At 56.1% G+C, this 22,889-nt stretch overlaps 1 protein-coding gene and 1 long non-coding RNA gene across 6 annotated transcripts in view; one reads left to right on the forward strand and one right to left on the reverse strand.

The window, feature by feature from the left end:
- Positions 1-6,669: 6,669 nt before the first annotated feature.
- Positions 6,670-10,962, reverse strand: LOC143643777 (uncharacterized). Its single transcript, XR_013156390.1, has 4 exons — positions 10,852-10,962; positions 8,112-8,219; positions 7,333-7,546; positions 6,670-7,109 (listed from the first exon to the last, which is right to left on the reverse strand). It is a non-coding gene; the product is annotated as an uncharacterized LOC143643777 (long non-coding RNA).
- Positions 10,963-11,012: 50 nt separating this feature from the next.
- CD82 (CD82 molecule) overlaps positions 11,013-22,889 on the forward strand; it is a 49,512-nt gene continuing 37,635 nt past the window's right edge. The window contains exon 1 of one of the 5 annotated variants that reach the window (XM_077114469.1): positions 11,013-11,254. The gene's annotated coding sequence lies outside the window, so the exon portion shown is untranslated. Of the gene's footprint in view, positions 11,255-11,289; positions 11,452-14,614; positions 15,435-22,889 lie in introns of those variants that run through there. The other 4 variants (XM_077114468.1, XM_077114467.1, XM_077114470.1 and 1 more) reach the window with 4 other exon arrangements.

Below are 22,889 nucleotides of genomic sequence, written 5' to 3' on the forward strand. Positions count from 1 at the left end.
CATTTTTAGGTATATATCCAAAGAAAGAAAGAACAGGGTCTCAAGCAGAAACGTGTGCACCACTGTTTACAAGCAGTATTCACAAGAACCAAAATATGAAAACAGCACAAGTGTGCACCAATAAAGAATGGATAAACAAAATGTGGTCCATACACACAAGGGAATATTATCCAGCCATAAAAATGAATGAAGTTCTGAGACATGCTGCAATAGGGAGGGACAATGAAAACTTTCTGCCCAGTGAAATAAGCAAAACACATAAGGACAAATATCATATGATGTCACTTTTAAGAGAAGTTTTAGAAATGGAAAGCTGCAGAGAGGGAAGAGATTAGAGGTTATCAGGGGATAGAGAAGGAGGGAAGGGGGGCGTATGCAGATATGGGGTGTCATGTGAGTAAAAGTAATTAAACAAAACACCAATTGCCGAATTATCGAATGCTTCACAGACTCATTGGCAGTGAGGACATAAGGCTCGGGGGTTCCTTGGCAAATGGTTGTTTGTCAACTGCTCAGCCCATTATGCCACTGCGCGCATTCCCCAAGCACGATGTGGTGTTTCCGGAATGGGATGATGTCTCCCAAGCCAACAACGCTTCTATAATCGTTCTTTACTTTCTTATACCAAAAAAAAGTGCAGTAGGGGGAGGTACGTGCATGGACAAACTTGGGTCTCCTTGGCTTATGTCTTTGATTACCCAACTTTTGGTGTAGATTAGGTATTTTAGGCCTCTTGGCTCCCCTACTTTCCTCCACGGCTTTCCCTCTTTTATAGAAAACATGTACACTTACTGATGTGGGAAGATGACAGTGGAGAGCCAAGGCATATCACACAGTGTGACACGGGACAAGGCTCTCCCAGAAAAGCTGCTGAGACACGAAGGCCACGCGTGCTGTGTCATCTCATGGGATGTACCCCCCTCACCCACAGATAAAGGTTCTTCTGGCATTTTCGTGCAGAACCATGAGAGCAGGCTTTTAGCTCATTAATCAGAGAAGGAATTTTGCATAACTATTTTTTCAGGTCATTATGGCAATTATGTACCTATTATGCATGTATGTGTGTGTGTGTGTGTGTGTGCTCTTGGGATCACCCTTTCTTCAGAATAAATTTCATCCCTATATGCAAAGCAAGCGAGAGCAGGGCAAGGGTGTAGCAGCCCTGGAGGCCCCTTCCCGTGGGCCCCGTGCTCATGCCATTCTAGCCACGGTGAGCAGACTCAGCCACAGGACCTTTGCACGAGCGGCCCCTCCGCCTGGGTGCTCTTCCTTCGGGCACCTGCAGGACCTCACACCCTCACTTCATTCAGCTCTCGGCCCCCAGTTAGGCTTGCCCGGTCACCCTTGATACAAAACAGCTCCTTCCTCCCACCTCCTTGAGAATTCTGTACTCCTTACTCCACCAGTATTCTCCAGCCCACCCACGTATACATATATATATTTATGCATATGTGTGCATATATATGGAAATGTCTATCTATATGTGTGTGTATATTACTTGGTCACTGTCCATCTCCTCCACTGGTAAATAAGCCCTGAGAGTGCAGGGATGCTGCGTGCTGTGTCCTCAGTTGTTCGCGCTGCAGCCCAGTGGCTAGGACCATGTAGGCAACCTTGCAGCCAGCCTGTGGACGGGGGCCGAGGCCCCTCCGATCAGACACTCCCATGCCCGGCTTGAGCATGGGGAGGAAACAGGCTCTTTTGAGAGCCTCTGGGTTTTGCTGGTGGGTGAGGCAGGCTTCCTGGTGGTTTCCCAGGGGTTGCAAAATTGACTTCTTGGGGCAGAAAGGTGTGGCATGCAGGAGAGGGACGGTGCCAGCTGTCTCCTTAGGACCGTTCTGTGGCCCAGTGAGTGTACTTGGGGGTTTTATTCTTGAAAACCAAGCTTGGGTCTGATTCTCCAGGCAGCCCCAGCCCCCACTCAGCAAACCCGGTGGCTTTGCAAGAGCCTTTTTAAAAAGGCTCTTTATTTTTTATTACAGAAGTTGCAGGTTTACAGAAAAATCACGCAGCAAGTACAGTTCCCACCACACTAACGCAAGGTGTTAATAATAGGGGCGAATAGCAAGAGCCTTTTAATATTTTTTTCAGCTTAAATAACTAGGGTCCACTTTTCACGCTCATAATTAGCACCATAGTTAATATTATTATTGCAATTGCCATTACTAGATGCATAGTCATCAAATTCTCTAGGCCAGATATCCAGCTAGCATTGCTTTGCCAATCCCACACCTCAAGTTTCTTTGTCCAAGTTGGGTGAGGTGCCTGCACTTGGAACCTGCTGCAAAGATTAATTCCCTGTCTGCTCTCGCCTGGCGCCGGGGCCTGGCTCCACCCTGCCTGGCCGACCTCTGTCCTGGGGGCCTGAACTGATCTGAGGTCACGGGGTGGGGGGAGGGGGCGGGGGGGCGGGAACCCCAGGCTTTCCTTGTCTTCTCCTGCCCTCTCTAAATTAGCAGCACTGCCTGTTATGGACACCAGAGGGCGGTAAAGGCTTATTTTAGAGAGAATGAGGCCAAGAGATTTTTTTTTTTTTTTCTCTCCGTTTCTATTAGTGAAAGAAATGACTTGGAAACAACAAACTAGTCCATCTCACAGCCCTAACATTGGAGATATCCTGTGTGCATGGCTCACGGTTTGCAGTGAGGAAACTGATTCCAGGGGGTGAAACTGTGTTAACTGAGGTCACATGACTAGTAAGTTAGCTAAGCCTGCAGCGTCTGTCCCCGGGAGGGCTGTGCCAACACTGCCGCACTCATAGGAATGGCCGGGGAGCGAAGGGAACAAAAGAAGAGGACGCGGTGTCCCTGCCGTCCTGCAGAGGCCCAAGCAGCACTGCTGCTACTCAGAGCGCTCACAGGTGAACCCCAATTCAGCCAGCATCTACTGGACCCAAGAAGGCAAACTCCGCGTATCCAGGAACCACGCCGATGGCAAAGATGAGGGGGCAGGCTGGGAGGGGCAGCAGGGAGCAGCGGTGACTGCGGCAGCTGGCGGTGGAGGTGGCAACCGCAGGGGCAGCCACAACTCAGGCACCCTGTTGGAATGCAGATCGGGGTTTTCAGATTTTCCTATTTTTCAACAGAAGCTATAAATCTGTTAGTGGGAATATTCCTGATTTTTAGATGTTCCACATTTTTTTTGAACTTAACTCTCTGCGCCTTGGTGTTCTCAATTGTACCGTGAACGGGGAGGCTGTCTCCATCGCTGGCTTATTGGGCTACAGGAGGGTTTGTTTTCTCTGCTGTTTTTTTAACCTCAGACCCCATTTGGGGAAGACTCTCACGCTGGTTTTGCTGAGCCTGTCCCGATGGCAGGTGTGGCAGCTCCCCTTTCTGCTCCCAGGCGTGCAGCACCTCATCACCCAGGGCTTATGAATAGCTGGAGACACTGGAGAAGAGGCGAGTAGGAGCCGTCTCCATACTCTGCTCCCGCTACCCTACCCTGTGGGTCTGGGGGCCGTGCAGAGATCCCCAAGGTGACCTACTGGTGTCAGACAGAACACGATAGGGGCACTCATTTTCATTTATTTATACTTCTGTATGCATTGAACGGTTTTAATAACTATTTTTATCTCATCTGGCTTTTCTATGTGTCTGGTTTATAATATGCCAAGTGGCTAGGAAAACAGTGCACACATGTTGATTATAAATAAACACACTAACATATATTGGGGTGTGGGCTCATGACCGTTTGGGGTGTCCACGTCCCACCACGGGGTTGAGCTGATGCCTGAAAAGGGAGAGGAGAGGTGTGATAAGCAATTGTGGAGGAGGCAGGAGGCATCACGGGATAGTTTCAACCAGTTACGCAAATGCCCAAGTTGTAGAGAAAAGTTTTGTGATGTGGAAAGTACCACCCAAATGCCAGTTACCAGACTAGTTAAATGCACTTAAAGACATTTTTAAAAGACGCCTTGCCCACGGCACGCGCTTACTTATTAAGCGGTGGCTGCTAAAAGCACGGTGGCACCAATGAACCACGGCAGTGCAGGGTGCGCTGATTTCCGGGTCTGCTTCCCCCCTGCGCTGAAAGCCCCCCGAGGCTGGGGCTGAGCCCGACTGACCTCGAACCTTCCGAGGCAGCTGGGGCCAGCGTGGACCAGCCCAGGGGCTGAGTTGGCATTGGGGAAATGATGGAGACAGGACCATTCAGGGGCTCAGGCTCCTCTGTGGGCCTGGCCTCAGCGACAATAGGCTCAGCCTTCAGATTCCCATGAAGACCTTTCAGAGAAGTCAGTAAAGGAATTACAGGAAGTAAAGGAAGTGCAGGAATTACCGCACTTAGGAAAGGACAGAGGGACAGAAACTGCTCTTAAGCACCTCCTAATGCTGATGCTAAGTGGGAAGACAGAATGCTAAGTAGCTGGGCAAAGCATGGGGCCAGTGTTCTTTCTGCCACCACCCAGAGAGCAGAGATCCCCGGGGAAGCTCTCTGACCCAGTGTGCGCCTTCAGGGTGAACCATCTGGTTCTGTTAGGTGCTCAGAGCCCGAAACCTGGGCTCCAGGATCCTCCTGCCTTTGGGCCTTCACCTGGGGCTCAGTCTCTGCCATGAAAACCGAGCTGGCTACAAACTCTCATTTCTCTTTGCTCCACCACCTCAGGCACGTTACTCTCAGGACCTCCATTTGCTCATCTGGGAAATGGGCATACTAGTAGGGCGTGCCTCCGAGGGCTGTTACGAGGAGTAAATGAGTGCTTTGTGGGTTTACAACCTTAAGGAAACAGGTAGATTGAGGGGAGGAAGTTGTTGGCTCCTTTCCGAGGACTCCCCGAAGAACGAAGAGCCTCAAGAAACCAAGCGCTCAAGACAAATTGTCAGCTGCCTGCCAGAATCATTTGTGCACGGAGGGTGGTGTGAGAAAAGCTATTTAAGTCACCTTAATTTGGACTCTCTACTCACATCAGAGAGAAATCTATTCCAATCATTCTGAAGCCCCACCGTGGCAGGTTGCTTTTCCAAAGATATCCCCGCCTGCTCTGTCTCAACCGCTTCAAAAACTTTGCCACGAGGTGCTCTTTGCTGGGGACTGCTTATATACTTTTTTCAACTGTGAGCAACAGAAGCGTAAGCTGCTGTGTCTCCAGCTTCCGTCTACTGCCGTCAAATGGGCCCGTCAGAGCAACGAGACATGTGTGCTGCTTTGAAAGGATGTATGGACCCTAGAAAAGCCATGTGTTAATCCTAATCCCATTTTGTAAAGGCAGCCATTTCTTCTAATCCCTACTCAGTCTGTATATTTTTGAATCTGTAATTAGATCATCTCCCTGGAGATGTGACTGAATCAAAAGTGGTTTTTAAACTGGATTAGTTTACTGAATCCAGTTTAGGAGATGTGTCTCCATTCATTCGGGTGGGTCTTGATTAGTTTCCTGAAATCCTATAAAAGAGGAGGCATTTTTGGAGAAAGCAGGAGATTCGGAGAGAGCAGAGAACATCACAGCACCACGAAGCAGAGAATCCACCAGCCAGCGAGCTTTGGAGATGAAGAAGGAAAATGCCTTCTGGGGAGCTGGAGAGGAAGCTAGCAGATGACGCCGTGTTCACCAAGTGCCCTTCCAGCCGAGAGAGAAACCCTGACCGTGTTCACCATGTGCCTGTTCACTAGAGAGAGAAACCCTGAACTTCATCAGTCTTCTGGAACCAAGATATCTTTCCCTGGGTGCCTTAGATTGGACATTTCTATAGACTTGTTTTTTTTTCAGACTCGTTTTAATTGGGACATTTTCTCAACCTTAGAACTGTAAACCAGCAACTTATTAAATTCCCCATTTTAAAAGCCATTTTGTTTCTGGCATGTTGCATTCCGGCAGCCGGCAGACTAGAACCACGTGTGCGCACAGGTGCCTACCATACTTTCGTAGACAGAGCTCAGGCTGCTGACGTTTTCCCAGGTGGCCACCAGGTTCTAATCTTTTTCAGGAGGAGAGGTGCTTGTCGCTGCCAGTACATTGAAACCACTATGGGAGTTCCACATGGAGGGTAGGGGCTAAGGGCGGGGAGGGGACACTGTGACCCTAAGCCTCTGACCTGGAAGCAGAATGATTTTCTGCAAATCCAGGTCTGAAATTGATGGCTGACTCTCAAACTTTATTTTCCCCCCTTCTCAGTATGCATTTCCTATTTAAACCCAGACTTATTTTAATTCCCCTACCTTTCATTTCTGCTTCATTCCAGAGAGGAAAAAAGTAGCGTTTAATGTTTTTGAGCACCCCCCATTCTTTTCACACAACCCTAAGCCCCACTTCCCTCATCACTTCCCCCCCCAAAACCTACCCTCTTCCCAGCCACCTTAACTTCCCTTTCAGATCTCTAATTATCCTCTTAACAGCAGCTTGAAGAAATTTATTTTTGCACGTTTTCTTTTTGTCAGATGTATCTAATAAGTACGTGTAGAGAGACCTGCTCCGGGGCACCTCCCCGACCCCCCATATTCTCTCAGGCCTTCTCTGCTATTTATAATACATCACAGTCTTACAGCCCCTGGTTATGTCTTTTATTTTTTACTTTTTTTTTTTTAAAGCTTTATATATATATTACTTTGTCAAGCTTCTTTGTTGTACAAAAGTCTTTAAAACTATTACTTGTATGACGGTGGTATGTCAATGTTACAAAATTATGAAAGAACAATTCATTTTTGTTACTGGTCTGTTTCATAAATCTTTTTTAAATTGGTTTATTGTAAGATAGTTATGCAAAAAAAAATGTGATGTGATGCATTTTGGTTGCAGACGTAATGTGTGATAAACAGTAGAACGTGAAAAGCACACAGACTTGCCACTCCCCCATCAAGGGAGGGAGGCTGCCTCCAACCCCTGAACTGGGTGGACCTTGGAAGCTGCACCCACCAAAAGAGTGCAGAGGAAGGGGTGCTCTAGGGCCTCCGAGGTTCAGTCATAACATGCCACAGACTTCTCTCTTGTTCTCTGTTGGCTCTCACAACCCAGCCACCTTGCCGTGAGGAAGCCCGAGCAGCCCGGGGAGAGGCCTGCGTGGACAGGAATGGAGGTCTCCAGTGGCTGAGAGCAAGCGCCAACTTCTAGCCATGTGAGTGCACCATCTTGGAAGTGGATCCTTCAGCCCCCACTGGAACTGCCTGAGCCGACACTACAAAGAGCAGAGATAAGCCTTCCCTGCTAAGCCCATGACAAACTGCTGATGTACAGGCCAAACAAATGAGTGGAGTGGTTAGTTACACAGCAATAAGAAATGGACAGACTACTCTCTGTCCTTCCCTCCATCCACCCAGAGGGCGCAAAGGTCACGGGATCTTACCTAGGCTGCCCTATGGTCAACAATCACCAATGAGACCCTGACATCCCCGACTTACCCACAAGGACATTCAGGTCTCCTGTCCCTCAGCTTCTGTGTCACCTTTGGGTGGTGGAATCTTCTGAAAGGCTGGGAACTTCATGGTCGTGCCCTTCCCTTGCCATATTATCATCACTCCACCTCCAAGTTGGCTATTTGATATCTTTTTCAAGACTTTCTAGAGTGGTTCTTCTTGTCCCTTTTCTCACCTTCAAAATTCTTGGCTTCTACCTCTGAAATGGATTGAAGAACTTCACAAAAGAAGGAATGTGTCCCTCATTAGAGGTGGCTCTACTCTCCACCTGGCAAAATGCCCTAGGTGAGTCCCAACAAACCCTGGGTCCTGCTAGAAGAGAGGGGAAGAGGAAAATGTTGGGGAACCAATCAGATATGATATTTCAGTAAATAAGCCAGCCATACATTCACTCAATGACAGCACAAGGCTGCCAGGTGCTGGCGAGTACTGGGTGCTGGGGAGACAACATCAGCCAAATGGCAATGCCACCCAGAGACCCAGGCAAAAGGGACACCTTCCCAGGGCCCTCTGTCCATCCAGAGCCCACATTCCAACCCTCTCAAACCATGCTACAGGCATCTGAGGAGCTGAAATTCTCTGCCTAACTAGCCTGAGTCCAGTTTTAGGGCTCATACAAGCTGCTTTGCAGACCCATCCTTGGAGTACGCATCCCTAAACGGGTGGCCGAGCGGTGGCTGCAGGCAGGGTGGGTGGACAGAATTTGAGTGGTGGGCTGGAGCACCCACACGCCTGATCCTAGCCATGCGTGACGCAGGACTGACCTGGGGTCAGGACACGTGCGGGTGGGCTGAGGGTTGGGGACCAAGTTGACTCTTCTCATGCTGCCATGTTTCCACATAGAACTCCAGAGAGCTCCAAGAATTCTGAATCTGGACATGACATTTTTGGTCATTATAAAGAATATTTGTCAAGGTAGGTGAATGAACGTATTTTAACAGCCTGTTAAATATTTAGACCTCAGGTACGTGGACCTTAAATGTTTACTTTAGGGTAGATCTGTGGGACTGAACAAGCCCCAGGCTATAAGCGCCTACAGGAAGACCCTCTTCTAGGGGCTTGCGACAGTTTGGAGCTGAATGTACCCCACAAAGGTATGTACTGAAACCTACTCCATTCCTGTGCATGGAAACCCACTGTAAGTAGGACCTTTTGATGAGGTTACTTCAGTTAAGGAGTGGCCCACCTCAGTGAGGATGGGGCTTAACCCCATGACTGAGGTTCTTCATAAACAGAATGAAATTCAGACAGAGAGAAAGTCAGAGGGAGCAGCCCGAGGCTGAGCATCAATGGAACCCGGAAGAGAAGGGAGAGAACGGGAGACATCGCCATGTGCCTTGCCATGTGACACAGTAAGGACCAAGGATCGCCAGCAGCCAGCCCCAGAAGGCCACAGCCTTCGGGAAGAAAGCATTGCTTTGATGACTTGATCTGGACTTTCTCCCAGCCTCAAACCATGAGTGAACAAATTCCCATTGTTTAACCTGCCCCACTTCATGGCAGTTCCTTGAGCAGCATAGAAACTAAAACAGGGCTGCAGAGGATGGTGGGGAGCATGGCAGGGATTCCAGCAGCCACCTGCAGATGGACCCTCTCTGCTGCACAGCTGCCTCCACCTCTAATCCACAGAGGCAGAGACAGGAAACAGCAGATGGACTACTGGGAGGGACCATCTTTCTGGGGGAAGAGCGGCTGTTGGGCTCCAGCTGTTTTGCCAGCTGCCAGGCTCTATCACAAACACCCCCCGCTTAGGTGGTGTGGGATGGGGATGGGCCAGGGTGGAAGGGGAGGGTACTCTTATGCCCACTTTACAAGGTTGGGTGGGGTGGAGAGCTGGAACCCAGTTCAGGACAGGGAGCATCAACATCCTCTGGGGACGTGTTAGGATCTTGGCCTCTTGAGGGGTAGGTGGTGCCCTCTGGGAGTAAGGCAGCAGAGAGGCACATTGCTGGGCTTAAAGGATCTCCAGCCCCACTCCCGTACCTTGGTGTGGAGATCGTATGAAGGAGACTTTTTATTGGAAAGAGACCATTTGCTGAGCATGCACCGTGTGCAAGCATTTTACCAGTGTCACCACATTTCATCCCCCATGGCCACTGTCAAGATTGAGATGATTTCCCTTTCCAGGACCCATCCCAGACAGGTTTTAAGTACCCTGTGCTGGCCACAAAGCTAGCAGAAGCTGCTAGGACTGCGCGACCTCCAGCACACCCTAACCTCCCCACCAGCTGCTAATCGGTGGTCCTCAAGCTCCAGCCGCTTCTGAATCACCTGGAGATCTTTTCAGAACAGGTTGTCAGGTTCTGCCCCAAGTTTCTGACTCAGGAAGTCAGGGACCGGGCCCCAAATTACACATTCCTCAGATGACGTTCCCAGACGATGTTGATGCGGCCTGGTCCTAGCACCACGCTTTGGGAACCACACTGCAGGGCTGAGAACAGCTCCCCACGCCACCCCACCCATGCAAAAGAGCAGACTCACATCCCCTTCACAACGGCGTGCTTGTGAGATGCCCATGAGATAATGCAAGCAAAAGCTGAGATAATGCAAGCAAAAGCGCTCTGTCAGCTGCACAGCTCCCGGCCATTAACCCGGGAACCTGCAGAGCTGGTCCCCTGGGGTCTGGAACTGCAAAAACCTGGCATGCGGGGCGTGACAGCCGTCTGGAGGTCTTGTGTAGCCCACCTTAATGCTGGGTCTCTTCTCCTGGGAGAAGGCCAACTCCTGGAGGCGCCAGCAGCCCCTCCTGTCACCCCCTCACTGGCCACCCCGCCTCCCTCCCTCAGGCCGCCTGCGGGCACTGCGTGTCGGGGGCCGGTCCGGGCGAGCCCGGGCAGCCACAGGCCTGCGATTCAGGGCCCGGGGCTGGATCTCGCTCAGCACCGCCTGGAGTGTGAGACGCAGGGCCCGCGACTTCCCTGTACTAAGCCCCAGACTGCTCGGGAGTGAAGAGGGCGTAACGTGAACGCCGTCTGCCCAGGGCCGCGGGAATCCAAGGGCCAGGGCTTCTCACGGCGCTCCGGGCGCCGAGCCCGCTCCTGCGAGGGCCGGGTAAGCGGGGCTGCTGGTACTTCCAAAAGGTGCCGGGGCCTGGCCGCCTGGGGATCGGCGCCCGGGCTTGGAACGCAGCCACCCCCACGCCGCTCCCGGCTGCGCCCGGACGCGCCCGCCCCGGAATGCCAGCGTGGGGCCGCGGCCGTCCCGCCCAGGGCTGGGGCCGGTGGGGCGGGGCCATGGAGGGGACGGGGCGGGGCCTCGCCCGGGGAGGGCCAGGGGGCGGGGCTAGCCCGGAGGCGATGGCGTAGGAGGGGCGGGGGCGGGGCTAGAGGGCGTTGAGCCCTCCCCCCCAGCTCTTCCGCGGCCTGACGGGTGGGGAAGGATGAGGGGGGTCGAGGCGGGGCGGGGGGACCGTTAGGCAGGGCCGTGAGTGGGGCGCCCCGCGCCCAGCGGGCCTGGACGGGTGGGGAGCAAGACGCCACCCGGGAGGGCCGGGGACGGAGCTACCGGGGCCAGAGTCGGCGGCCTTGGAGGCAGAGCCAGGGGGCGGGGCTGCAATCCGGCCGGACCCGGGACGGGCCGACGGGCGTCGGGAAACCCAGTGGGTGTGGCCCGGGGCGGGGCCTCCTGGGGGCGGGGCCTGGCCGAGGCCTCCGCGCTCACCGACGCCGCCGGGAGGAAGCCGCCGAGGCTGAGCGCAGCGCTGCGCAGTCCCACTCCGGCTGGGGCGCGAGCGGGCGACGCCGGGCGTGCAGCGCCGAGCGGAAAGCGTAGCCAGCAGGTGAGAAGCCAGCGGGGAGGCCGGCAGGACCGCCGGAAGCAAAGTTCGCTTTCGTTCCCCGCCTCCCAGAACTGGGCCGGGCTGCGTTCTGCGAGCAAGTGGCAGGTCGAGCGCGGAGGCAGCTGGTAGGTGAGAAGGCACATTGCGCATCTCGCCCCCCGCGCCGTCCTGCCCCCTTGATTCTCTCTCTCCGCCGTGCACGGGCCCTGTGACCCCGGGTCCGGCTCTGGGACTCTCGGGTTCCGGTAAAAGGAGGTGGTTGAACCAGGTGAACCCCATGTTCCCGTTGTCCTTTCTCACCAAAGCCGGAAGATGAGGACTGGCAGGTGAGAGCCGGCTGTGGCTCAGCCACAGGTGTTGGCGGCAGCTGCCACTTCTTTCCCTGCAGAAGGGGGCTGTGCTAAGTGAACTCTCCAGGAGCGTAAAGCGAATTGTCTTAAAGGTCACAGGAGTCCCTCCACTGAGGCTCGAACCCAGAGCGCTGGGCAAGGAGACCCCCAAACTGGGGAGGTACCGGCACCCCTCCTCTCTCCTGTCTCTGAGCGCTCAGCTGAGCCTGGCCCCCTGAGTCTTCAGATGGGAAATTCAGTGGGATTTTCAGCCACTTCCTGGGGCTTTACTAGGTGAGCTGGCCTGACAGGCCCAGGGCGGAAACGAGAGGGACAGGTTCTTATCCGGGTGAGTGGGGAGAAGGGAAAGCCCAGCTGGTTGTCCAGCCCTGGGGGCACTTCCCACATGACTCAGGTTAGTTTTGTGCCTGTGGAGAGAGCTGGTAGGGTGTAGTAGCTGGGGAGCCTAGTGCACTAGTCAGGGCCTTGGGCTTTGGGCTCATGGGTTCCTCTCCCCTCCATGCAGCAGTTTCCTTATCTGAAGACTGGGTCATGATAGTACTGAAGGGTAGCAGAGGGGACTAAGTAAAATAATGTGTGCACAGTGCTTAGCAAAGTGCCTGGCATTGGGGGGCCCTGCTACATGGCAGCGTCCCTGATGTGGGTGGACAGGTGATGGGCGGGCTTCCTGCCGGGGATTGAGCCTACTTTTTGGAGGGCCAGAGGCTTGCTGCAGTTCCTCCTGACGTATGGGACAGCCAACAACTGCCATCTGCCACCAGCGTCAGCCTGTCTGGTGGGCAGGAACTGTGTCACCTGGATAGAGAGTAGCAGCGTTTTCCATGATCTTGCCTGAGCCTGGTGGGTATTCAACTCCATAAGCTGCACATGCTTACTGAGCGCCCACTGTATTCTGGACTCAGAGCTAGGGGATGCAGAGGGCAATTAGCCAGACCTCACCTTGAGTTGCCGACAGTGAGGGTTCCCCCAGCAACCCTGTGCCCCTGCAGGAGAGGGTAATTCACACGCAGAACCAGGAAGGATTTCATGAGTCTGTACTGCCCTCATGGCTGGAATCCAGCTCTTCCTTTGCACGCCCGGTTCGGGGTGGAGGGTAGGGGTGGGGCAGCGTGGGCACCCGTCTCTCCTGAGCAGGAGGTGCCCCAGGGTGCTGCGTGTGCCCGCTGCATCTCTGGCGGAGACTAGCCATCCCTCTTAGAAACAGCTGGAAAGGACGAGGAGACAGAGTTGGAAGGTTGCACTGAGTGGAGGAGACAGTGTGTGGCTACGGGTGCAGGGCGGGGGTGGTGGCTTCCGAGTTGGTGAGACTTGAGCCTAACTCTCTGTCTGGACTCCAAGTCTGTGGAGCTTAGATCAACGTGGGGACACTGACTCCTCTGAGCATCTGAGCTGCGTAAGATTAGAGTTTGGCATGGTGGGGAGGGTGAGGGCTCAGCAGGTGGTACTTTTGGTGGAAAGGAGAGGATGTTCATTTCACATAGTGCTTATTAAACATCCAGTGGAGAACCGCCTCCTCCCGGCTCTGCATGGTGAGTGACAAGTGATGACACATGTCCCCACCCTCTAAATTGCTTACCATCTGGGAAGGGGGTTAGATGAGGATACCAGTGACCCTGAGACATGATAAATGAGGAAGGATTGATGAGATCTGGAAAGCTGAATCAGGAAGTGTTCTGGGTGGCCCTTAAAGATTGGGTTTCAGCAGCCAGAGCAAAGGCTGCGTTCCGGGGAAAGAAAAACACCTCGGCAGAAGCAAGGATGTCAGAACGTGCAGGGAGTTCTCGAGAAGCTCCTTGGTTGATCACTCTGGCTGAAGAACTGGGGCTTTGCCGGAGGTGGGGGGAGGATAGGAAGTGAGAATGGTTGGATCCGCTTGTGGAGGGCCTTGAATGCCAGGGTGAGGTGTGGTATTTGACTCATAGACAGTGGGGAGCCATTGAAGGTTTTTGAGCAGGAGACTGACATATCTGAGCAGCACTTTTGGAAAGGCAGTTTGTGCTAGAGGTGCTGGGATGGAGGCTCGGCGGTCAGGGGAGACTGAACCGATGCCTTTGGTGATGGTTTGGGCAGAGAAAGTGGGGCCTGAGTGGCTTTGGGGATGTCTGCAGCTGGGGGCTGAAGGAAGTGACATCAGCTGTGGGAAGGGAAAGGCACAGTCAGAGGAGTGGTGGGGGAGCCAGGGCAGCATGGGGAGAGGAGTGTTCCAGGGCACACCTGCCTCCCTTCCTAATCACTCACCCAGCCGAGGCCCTGGCCTATAGCAGGGAAGGTGGGAGATGCTGAGGACGGTGACAGGTGCTGAGGGTGATGTGGGGGGGGGGGGAGCATCCAGGAAGGCCCTTGTGGTTGCCCGTGAAGCGGAGGCATCTGCAGGGATGGGGGGAGCTTGAGGAGGCCAGCAGGAGGTTTGGAGTGGGGTGGGTGGAAAGAAGGGCCTGTGGGTCTTCCCCTCCCAGTGCCAGCCCAGGGAGGGTGGGGATGAGATGTCAGCTCCAGCAGGGGGGCACCAGCCTTCTCCCCGCAGTGGAGGGGGTGGTTTCCCGGTTCTTTCCCCTGGGCCCCTCTGAATGTCCTGCGGTGCTGGGGCAGCCCCGTCTGGCTTGAGGCCTCAGACTTTTGAGCCACAGTGTGGAAGCTGGAGCGCTTTCACGCCGAGCTCTGGTTTTGGCCTGGCCCTTGCTGCTGACCACTCACCATTATGGCCGCCTGCCTCCTCTGCTCCAGGGTGGGGGCGGCAATGACTTAATCAAGAGGATCAGACCAGGGTCTGTCCGTCAGGAGCTGGCTCTGCGGGAGAGGGGGGAGCACGTGGCTGCTGGGCACCACCTCACCTGGCTTCCCTGGGGGGCAGGGCTGGGGGGCTGGGTGAAGCTCAGCAGGAGCTGCCCTGCCCACTGGCTTCCCCCCTCCAAGCCTGGGCATTCCCGATCTTGGGTGCAGGCCTCGGAATCTGCCCCGTTGTCGTTGTCATCTCTGGGGGCTGCCCTGCCCCCGCCCCAGCCCTGGGGTTCCCCACAAGGGGAGGGGAGGGGCCTGCATCTGGTTCCCGGAGTTGATTCCCAGCGCTGCTCTAGACGCCTGTGCGGAGGGGGAGCGCAGGCCCTTCTCCTTGCCGGCTTCCCAGCCCTGCTCCGTGAACGGCCCAGGGGCTTCTGCAACCGGGGGTCTGTTTTTTGTAAAGTAGGGCCCAAGTGAACACTCACACACACATACACTCACACACTCACTCACTCCTCACGGTCTCAGTGCACAGAGGCACTGGGAGGCGCCTCGCAGAGGACGGTGTGTAGTCCCACCTCCTCACTCTCACTCTCCCGGTTCTGCCTGAGCATGCTGGTGACAAGCTGCGTCTCCGAGGTGGAATCTGGGTCCTTTTCCATTCCTAGCATGCCGGACCATTACCGAGCCTCAGTTTCTGAATCTCTACATTGGGGCTGACAACGGTAACTCGCTCAGCAGGTGACATGAGGATAAAATGTAAAGAACAATGCAAGTGGAGCTCTTAGCCCTTTTGTGTGTAGCACACAGTAAGTGCTCAATAAACGGGCGCTGTTATTTTCTGCAGGTGGCTGGTCTTTCAGGACTCACACCAGGCGGGGTCTCTGTTGCCCTGAGCGCCCACCGTTCTGGACACAGTCTGTACCGTGTGTGTGTGTGTGTGTGTGTGTGTGTACCCCGAGACGCTCGTCATTTCCGGCTGTGGGCTGCTCCCCACTTTTCTGGGGGTCAGCTTTAAGTTTCCTGAGGGGAAGTGGGTTGAGGGTTGATGACGAACTTTCCCCAAACCGCCTCCTTCCCCACCCCCTCCCTCCTCTGTGCTGGGCTCCTCCTGGGTCGTGCTGCTGGCTGGGGCATGGGTGTCCCCTGGTCCTGGGCAGGGACTGCCCTCTCTGTCTCTATCTCCTTGATTCATGGCATGAGACCTGGCACCCAGCAGGCGCTTGAGGAATGGTAGCTGAGTGAGTGAGTGATTCTCCTCGAGGTTTCTCCACGCCAGGCACTGGGAGACTCCTTGGCAAAGTTGGAGCTGGGGGCCAGGGTCTGGATGCCCCGCTCTGCCCCCACGGCAGGGAGGCTGGAGCAGGCCGGGATAGCCTGGGATTGCTGGGCCGTCCTTGTGAGGCCTGGCCTCTCCCCGGTTGGAGGGAACAACCCACTTCCTCCAGCCCCAGCCCGGCGAGGGGCTGCTCTGGGTCAGAGGTGAACCTGCTCAGCCAGGAAAGGCACCTCCGAGTCAGCAGTTATTTCAGCAGGCGCTCCTGCCCCAAGGGGCCAGGGAGTAGGGGTGGGGGTGCAGTGGAGGTGCCCTGCAGGCACCCCTTCCCCACCATTGTCCCAAGGGGGTGGGCAGCTCTGGGGTACACCTCTGCTCCCCCATCCCTTTCTTCCCCTGTGCTGCTGGGTTAGGGGTGAACTGGGATGGGAGACAGTCAGAGTTCTGGGCCTCAGCTCATACAGTCAATGCAGGGAAGTGGACAGAGCGCGGGGGGCTGGATGTCGGAAGCCTCGATGCCAGCCCGGGCTCCGCGGTGGAGCTGCAGAGTGACTGGCCAGGGAGGCGAGCCTTTTCTTATTCTTCAGGCAGCAAGTGCTCTGGAAGCCTGCCTGGGACACTGTGGGCCTGGGAGAGCCAGGAAGGGGCTCCAGGCAGGGTGAGGGGCCGAGAGCTGGGGCTCCAGGCAGGGTGAGGGGCTGAGAGCTGGGGCTCCAGGCAGGGTCAGAGGCCGAGAGCTGGGGCTCCAGGCAGGGTGAGGGGCTGAGAGCTGGGGCCCCAGGCAGGGTGAGGGGCCGAGAGCCGGGACTCCAGGCAGGGTGAGGGGCTGAGAGCTGGGGCTCCAGGCAGGGTCAGAGGCCGAGAGCTGGGGCTCCAGGCAGGGTGAGGGGCCGAGAGCTGGGGCCCCAGGCAGGGTGAGGGGCCGAGAGCCGGGGCCCCAGGCAGGGTGAGGGGCCGAGAGCCGGGACTCCAGGCAGGGTGAGGGGCCGAGAGCCGGGGCTCCAGGCAGGGTGAGGGGCCGAGAGCTGGGGCCCCAGGCAGGGTGAGGGGCCGAGAGCCGGGACTCCAGGCAGGGTGAGGGGCCGAGAGCCGGGGCTCCAGGCAGGGTGAGGGGCCGAGAGCTGGGGCTCCAGGCAGGGTGAGGGGCCGAGAGCTGGGGCCCCAGGCGGGGTGAGGGGCCGAGAGCTGGGGCCCCAGGCGGGGTGAGGGGCCGAGAGCTGGGGCTCCAGGTGGGGTCAGGGGTGAGAACTGGGGCTCTGGAGTAGATTGCCTGAGGGTGATGCTTACTCTTTATCAGCTGAACATGGCCTTGGGCAGGAACCTGAAACACTCTGTGTATCAGCTCCAGCATCTGTAAAATGGAGATAATAATAGCGCTTCCCTCCGAGGGTTTGTTTGAGAGTTGTGTGTTATGTATGTGGAACATTTAGGACACCCTCTGGTACATTGGAAGCTCTACACGTGTCACCCGTATTGGTAACGTTTCTGCCATTAAGAGGAGGTCGGATTTGGGTCTCTTGGTGAATGGCCTGAGTCTGGGGGTCAGGAGGCCTAGATTTTTGTCCCAGCTCATGTTCTACTTTCCCCGTGGCGTTGGGCAAGTTGCAGGCTTCTCTGGACGTCATTCTCCTTATCTGAGAAAAGAGAAGGAGTTGAGGTGGGTCCCTTCTAGCCATGATTGGGCAACGGCCCTCTATCTACCACCCTGCAGGGGCCACACTTGGCTTTTTGTGAGCCAGGCGCACGTAGAACCCAGTGGGCGGCCGCGGGGTTCATTTGGGGAAGGGCCCCCGGCCCACCCTGCTGCACTGCACTGAGACCCGGAGGCGGGTGACCCCAGGGGGTGGCTTCAGGCTCCTGCCCAGCTCCCCCGAGACTGGACGCCTGCTCTGGAAGGCCAGACAGTAGACAGATGCAGCCACGGACACCACTGCAATGGGCTTCCACAGATCCAGTAACAGAAGAACTTCATTATGGTTTCACTTGTCCTTATTTGCTGGGTCTTCCCCAGGGAGCCTGAAAACACACACCCACACACACACACGAAAATGCCAGGGAACACTTACTATGCGTTTTTAAACAAAAGAATATATTCTGTGAACTTGGAATCCAATTGAGGTTTTTGTTGTTGTGTGTAGGGTGTTGGTGAATCACCTTTTTTCAAAGGGGCCAGCCAACCCAGAGAACACCTAGGGCAATATAGAAGACTCCACAAGGGCTCCAGGCACTAGAGTAACTTGTCAGAAACCTACAACTTCCAGATGGGTCCCTGGTCCAGAGAAGTCCTGAAACCTAGTCCAGCCTCTCCAGAACATCAGATGGTTCCACCTCCTTGCCCCATATCAGTGACAGACCCTACCAATTAAAAATTTAGAATGGCTATAGCCCAAACATCCCTAGAGAGAGGGATGGAAAGATCAAAGGTGATGGTGGAGTTATACAGAGAAGGGAGGGTTTAACAAGTGAATGTGAATGCTGAATAATTAAATGCATATCTCTTGTAGTCTCCAGTATTTTAGAGCAGCTAGAAGTAACAACCTAAAATTGTGCAACTGTAACCCATGTCAGACTCTGAAGTACATTCTACAGCTAATTGTGATGCTATGCTTTGAAATTTATAACTTTTTGTATATATGTTATTTTTCACAAAAAAAAAGGAAAATGATAAAGTATTTAAGCCCTCTAGCCTCCTATATTCTGGAGCAGCTAGAAGGAAAATTATGAGAGGATAGTATGGTAGCCCATGACAAACTCTAGGATCTGTCCTGTAACTCCTTGTTGAACAGTGCTTTGAAAACTATTGCTTTTTTATTTCTTTGCTTTGTATGTATGTTATACTACACAATGAAAAGTTAAAAAAAAACAAAACACAGCATCTGAGGGGCTGGGGCTGTTGGTCTGAGTTAAGCGTCGGGAGTCCGAGGGAGTGTGTGGAGGGCCTGTCTGTCCTCCAACCCCATGGCCTCGGGCAGGAGCCAGGAGTGGAATGGAGCCCAGCTTCCTGGCGGAGGAGGTGACAAGGATGACGGTCAGAGGGTTATTGCCGCTGCAGCAGGGCTGGGGTCCGGGGGTCATGCTCGCCCAGCCCGGCATGGGAGGGGCCCCTGCCCAGTGGCAGGCAGCACCGGGAGCCCATGGCAGGGTGGCTCCTGGCAGCCTGGCCTGAGAAGCCCCTCCTGGGGGGAGTGATGTCCAGAAGGGATGGAGCCAGGCCAGAGGCGACCCCCGGGAGAAGTCCCTCAACAGGGGAGCACGTGGACAGTGACGTTTGCCCCGCCACACACGTAGGAGCTTTGAGTGGTGCGCGGTGCTCCCTGAGCACGCCATACGTGTTAATTGGTTGTCGCTGCCAGTAATGATAATGGTTATTACACTGCCTCCTACTCACCGCCTCAGCAGCTTGTCAGCATTTCTCTGGAAGATGGAATATTAAAATGTTGCTAAAACATGAGCTGCCACCATTGATGGAGGAAATAGAAACTCAGTGCAGTGGGAGGGGATTTGTCTGAAGTTGGGCAGTGAGTGGGCCGTCGCTTGCTTAGAAGCCCACCTCCCCGACCCCTGCTGTCTCAGGACACACGGGCAGGCACAGCAGGGCCAAGGGAGGGTGTGCCGTCTGCTCGGGCACTCGGCAGTTGGGGCCCAGCGGAAAACCCCTCTGCGCCCCTTTGCCCTGCCCCACACCGTCGCTGGCAGGCGCCGGGTTCTCTGACTGTGCGTGTCAGGAAGCCCTGGCCAGCACGCGGCAAGTTGGGGACCGCTGGGGGTTGGGCTGCCACTCGGGCTCCCTCCGGCGTCCACGTCCTGAGAAGGCCAGACTTGGGTGCAGGCCAGCCCCCCCTTGCGCCGGCTGCTCACCTCTGGGCTAATTTCTCAACTTCTCAGAGCCTTGGAAGGCATGCGGCACTTTCCTCCCGGCTGCGTAAGGGCTGGGCGAGCTGCCGTGGGTGAGACGCTCGGCGCGCCCGGCACAGCACACGCTCAGTGCGGCCGCCCGCCACTCCTGTCGGGCAGTGCCGAGAAGCCCCCTCTCCAAGGGCTCAGGCCCCTCGTCCATGGTGAGGGGTCTCTCCTGGGCTGTCGGGGGCTGTGGGTGCAGGAGGGGCCTCTGTGGCCTCAGCCAGACCACCTGGACCTGGGTGTGCTCGGCCTAGAGGGGAGGGCACAGTTGGGGGGCTTCGGTCTCGAGTCCCAGGAGCTTGGGGTTGTTGGCAGCTCTGTGTTCCACTGAGTCAGCCTTCCTTCCCGGCCTTTGCTTGCACACTTCAGGGTTTGGGGAGTCACTGCCTTTGCGTCTCTGGGCAGAGCCGACGCTGAAGGAACTGCCTTGGCCCGACCCCCTCCTACCCCACGCAGGTCGCAGCCCCCGGGCTAGGGCTGGGACGCCGCAAAGGCATTTCTGTCAACTTTTGTTTTAAAAAAAAAATCTTCATCTCCATCTGAACCACGCGACTGCTTCAAATTCCTTCCCAGCTATGAAGTAACAGTTTCCGTAGAAATATTTGGATGATAAAGAGCAGCCACAGAGAAGGAAATAACCGGTCAGATAGCCACTGTGAGCAGTTTGGCATTTTTGTCCTCTTTTTTTTTTTTTAAGCGGAAGATTGGTATCTCCCCAAATCCGCCACTTCCTGTGCCGGTGCTCTCTGCTCAGCGTTATAGGGGAGGATTTCCCCCTGTCCTCAGATGCTCTCCGGCGGCCCTTCCCTCGCCTGCAGGCAGCCCCCGGGCCCAAGGAATGGGGGTGGGGGGCGCCCCCTGCTGTGGCAGGGTTGGGCTGTTTGGGATTTTTCATTCCTGTCCCCGTGGCTGCGGTGAACCCCTTGCCCACCTGTGGACCTTGTGCTCGGCTCAGATGGTGCCGACAGAGGGAATGCCTGGAAGCGGGCCTTGAGGTGGGTGGTTTAAACCTCAAGGTCTGCCCACCAGATTCCCAGGCAAAAGCCCTTTTCCCAATGCCCACCAGGCTGTAACCCCACTTTTGGTTCCAGTCCCCCTGGGGGGTGAGCAGTGGCTGCCCGTGTGTGCTGGTTAGCCAGCTTAGCCAGGAAGGAGGCAGGCCTGGGGGGTGCGTGCGAAAGAGACAGAGAGAGATGGGGGAGTCTTCTTCAATAATCGTCTGACTTCTGACCCTCCCTCTTTCCTCTCTGGGGCCTCATTAACTAACTATGGCGTCTCTTTACTATTTCATGACCTCCCTCCACGATGGCTCCTTCCTCCCCAGCAGCCTTCTGGAAGCCAGGGAACAGGAAGATGAGCTGGGGGAGGACATTTCTCCAGAGTAGGAGGTGGGTCCTGGCGTGGTGCCTGGCTCTCAAACTGGACACGCCTGTCACCTGCAGGGCTTGTTAAAGCACAGACCCCTGGGCCCCGTCCCCCGGGGGTTCCGGGCCCATTGGCCTGGGGGTGAGGCCTGAGATGGTGCATTTCTAACACGATCCCAGGCAATGCTGCTGCAGGGGAGAGGGGCACGGAGGCCATATGGCATGTTTCCACTCCTGGTGCTGCCTGCAGCCAGAACCTGCCCTGCTTGCCCCTCCCCAGCCCCCACCTCCCCACCCCTTTCCCAGCACACTGTGTAGAGATTGGAGGCTTTATGGACATGAGAGCCATCACCGTCTCCACTTTATAGAAAGGAAACCAGCTCCGGCAGGTGACCTGATAGGTCTAAGGTGCTCTAGAGCCAGCAGGAGCCCTGGCACCTGCCCTGCCCTCCCAGCCCCCCTCCTGGAGTCCTCCCATGCCTGCTGGGGCAGGAACAGAGGTGCCTCCCCTGAGCTGACCCTAGACACCCCAAATGAGGAGGCTGCAGAGGCAGGGTCCCCCATGCTGTCTCCGAGCCAGAGTCTCAGACATACTATACTTTTTATCCCTCCATGAACCATCCAGTAACGTGATCCTCTCCAAGGTTTGTTCTCTAGCCAGTTTATGTCGCAGTTATTGTTCTGGGCCGGTTTTCCCGGAGGCCGGAAACTTTCCCCTGCTAAGCTTTCCAGTTTCTCCTGGCGTGGCCCAGCAGGCCTGCATGGCGGGGGGATGAGCGAGCGCCCGTCTGCTCAGCAGCTAGAGTGCACCAGCCCACACTGGGCACCCTGCGGCACTGACGTCAGGCCTCTTCCCACCAGCACCCCAGCTGGAGGGCGTCATCAGCCCCCATTTCACAGACGAGGAGACCAAGGCTCCAGGAGCTTAAAGCAGCTGGCCCAAGTTCAGACCTCAAAGAGGCAGAGCTCCCAACTCCAAGGCTGAGACTCCCGGTCTGGAGTGGTGATGGGCCCTGGACAGGAGGGAGCCGGGATGGGGGCGCCAGCCCAGCCCACCCCCCATCCCGCAGAGGGTGTCTGCCTGTGGGGCACAGCCCTCTCGGGACTCGGGGTCCTGCAGGGGGAGGTCCCTGGCCTCGCCATCCAGAGACTGTACCCCAACTCTGCTCTGCTGGCACCTGGCTGGCTGACCTTAGGGAAATCTCTCCCCTTCTTGGGGCCCCAAGTCCTCATCCGTCACAGCGATACGTTGTGCTTAATCGCTTTCAGCAGCGCACGTTTTCTCAGGTACTTCCTTGCTCGGGCCAGCGCCTTGTGAGCCAGGTGAGTGGGGTGTTTTTACAGCTGATGACAGGGCCAGCGGGCCAGCTGCCCAGGGCCCTACCTCGAAGGAGGTGCAGAGCCAGGACATGACCTGGCGGTGTCCCCCATCCCAGCTGCCTCCTCCCCGGACCCTTCCCAACCCCAGCCTTAGGGTTAGAGATCCCCCCCCCAGCCCACAAAAGGCTGGCCTGAGATTCTTGCTTTGAGCCAGGAACTGGGGGGTAGGGAGAGGGGCCCTGCCCCAGGTGCCCCAGGCTCTCCCTGTTTCCAGCACCTGCCTAGGCGCTGGTATCTGAGACCCTGGCAGCAGGAATGGAGAGGGATGTGACCCAGGCCCTGCTCGCATCAGCCCTGGCTTCCCTCCAGGATTGCACCTGTTCTCCAGGTGCATAGCTTGCAGAATTTTCCAGACTCACACACCCAGTGCCCGGGCCCAGCAGCTCTGCCTGGAGTACCCTCGCCAAGTCTCTGTCTCCTGCCCCAAGCTCCCCTCGTTCCTCCAGCCGGTCCCGGCCTCCTCCTTCCCTGGGGCGCCCCCCACCCCGGTCCTCCGCCCCAGCCAGCTCAGCCGTCTCGGGCTCTGCCCAGAGTGTGGCCTGGCTCACTGGGCGTGTGACACCCAACCCGGCTGTGAGGGCAGGGACCGTGGCCAGTGTGAATCCACACGGCCGGCTCTGTGCGTGCTGGGGACACAGGCCCACTCAGGGTCAGCACCGACCTGTGCCCCCTTGCGCTGTGTGACCCGGGGCGGGTCACTTACCCTCTCCAAATCTCGGCTTTCTCTAACAATAAGGAAGCTGCCCTCCTCCTTGGCTTGACTCGGGAGGCCTACA

Source organism: Tamandua tetradactyla, chromosome 8, assembly GCF_023851605.1.
Source record: "Tamandua tetradactyla isolate mTamTet1 chromosome 8, mTamTet1.pri, whole genome shotgun sequence".
Lineage (NCBI taxonomy): Eukaryota > Metazoa > Chordata > Mammalia > Pilosa > Myrmecophagidae > Tamandua > Tamandua tetradactyla.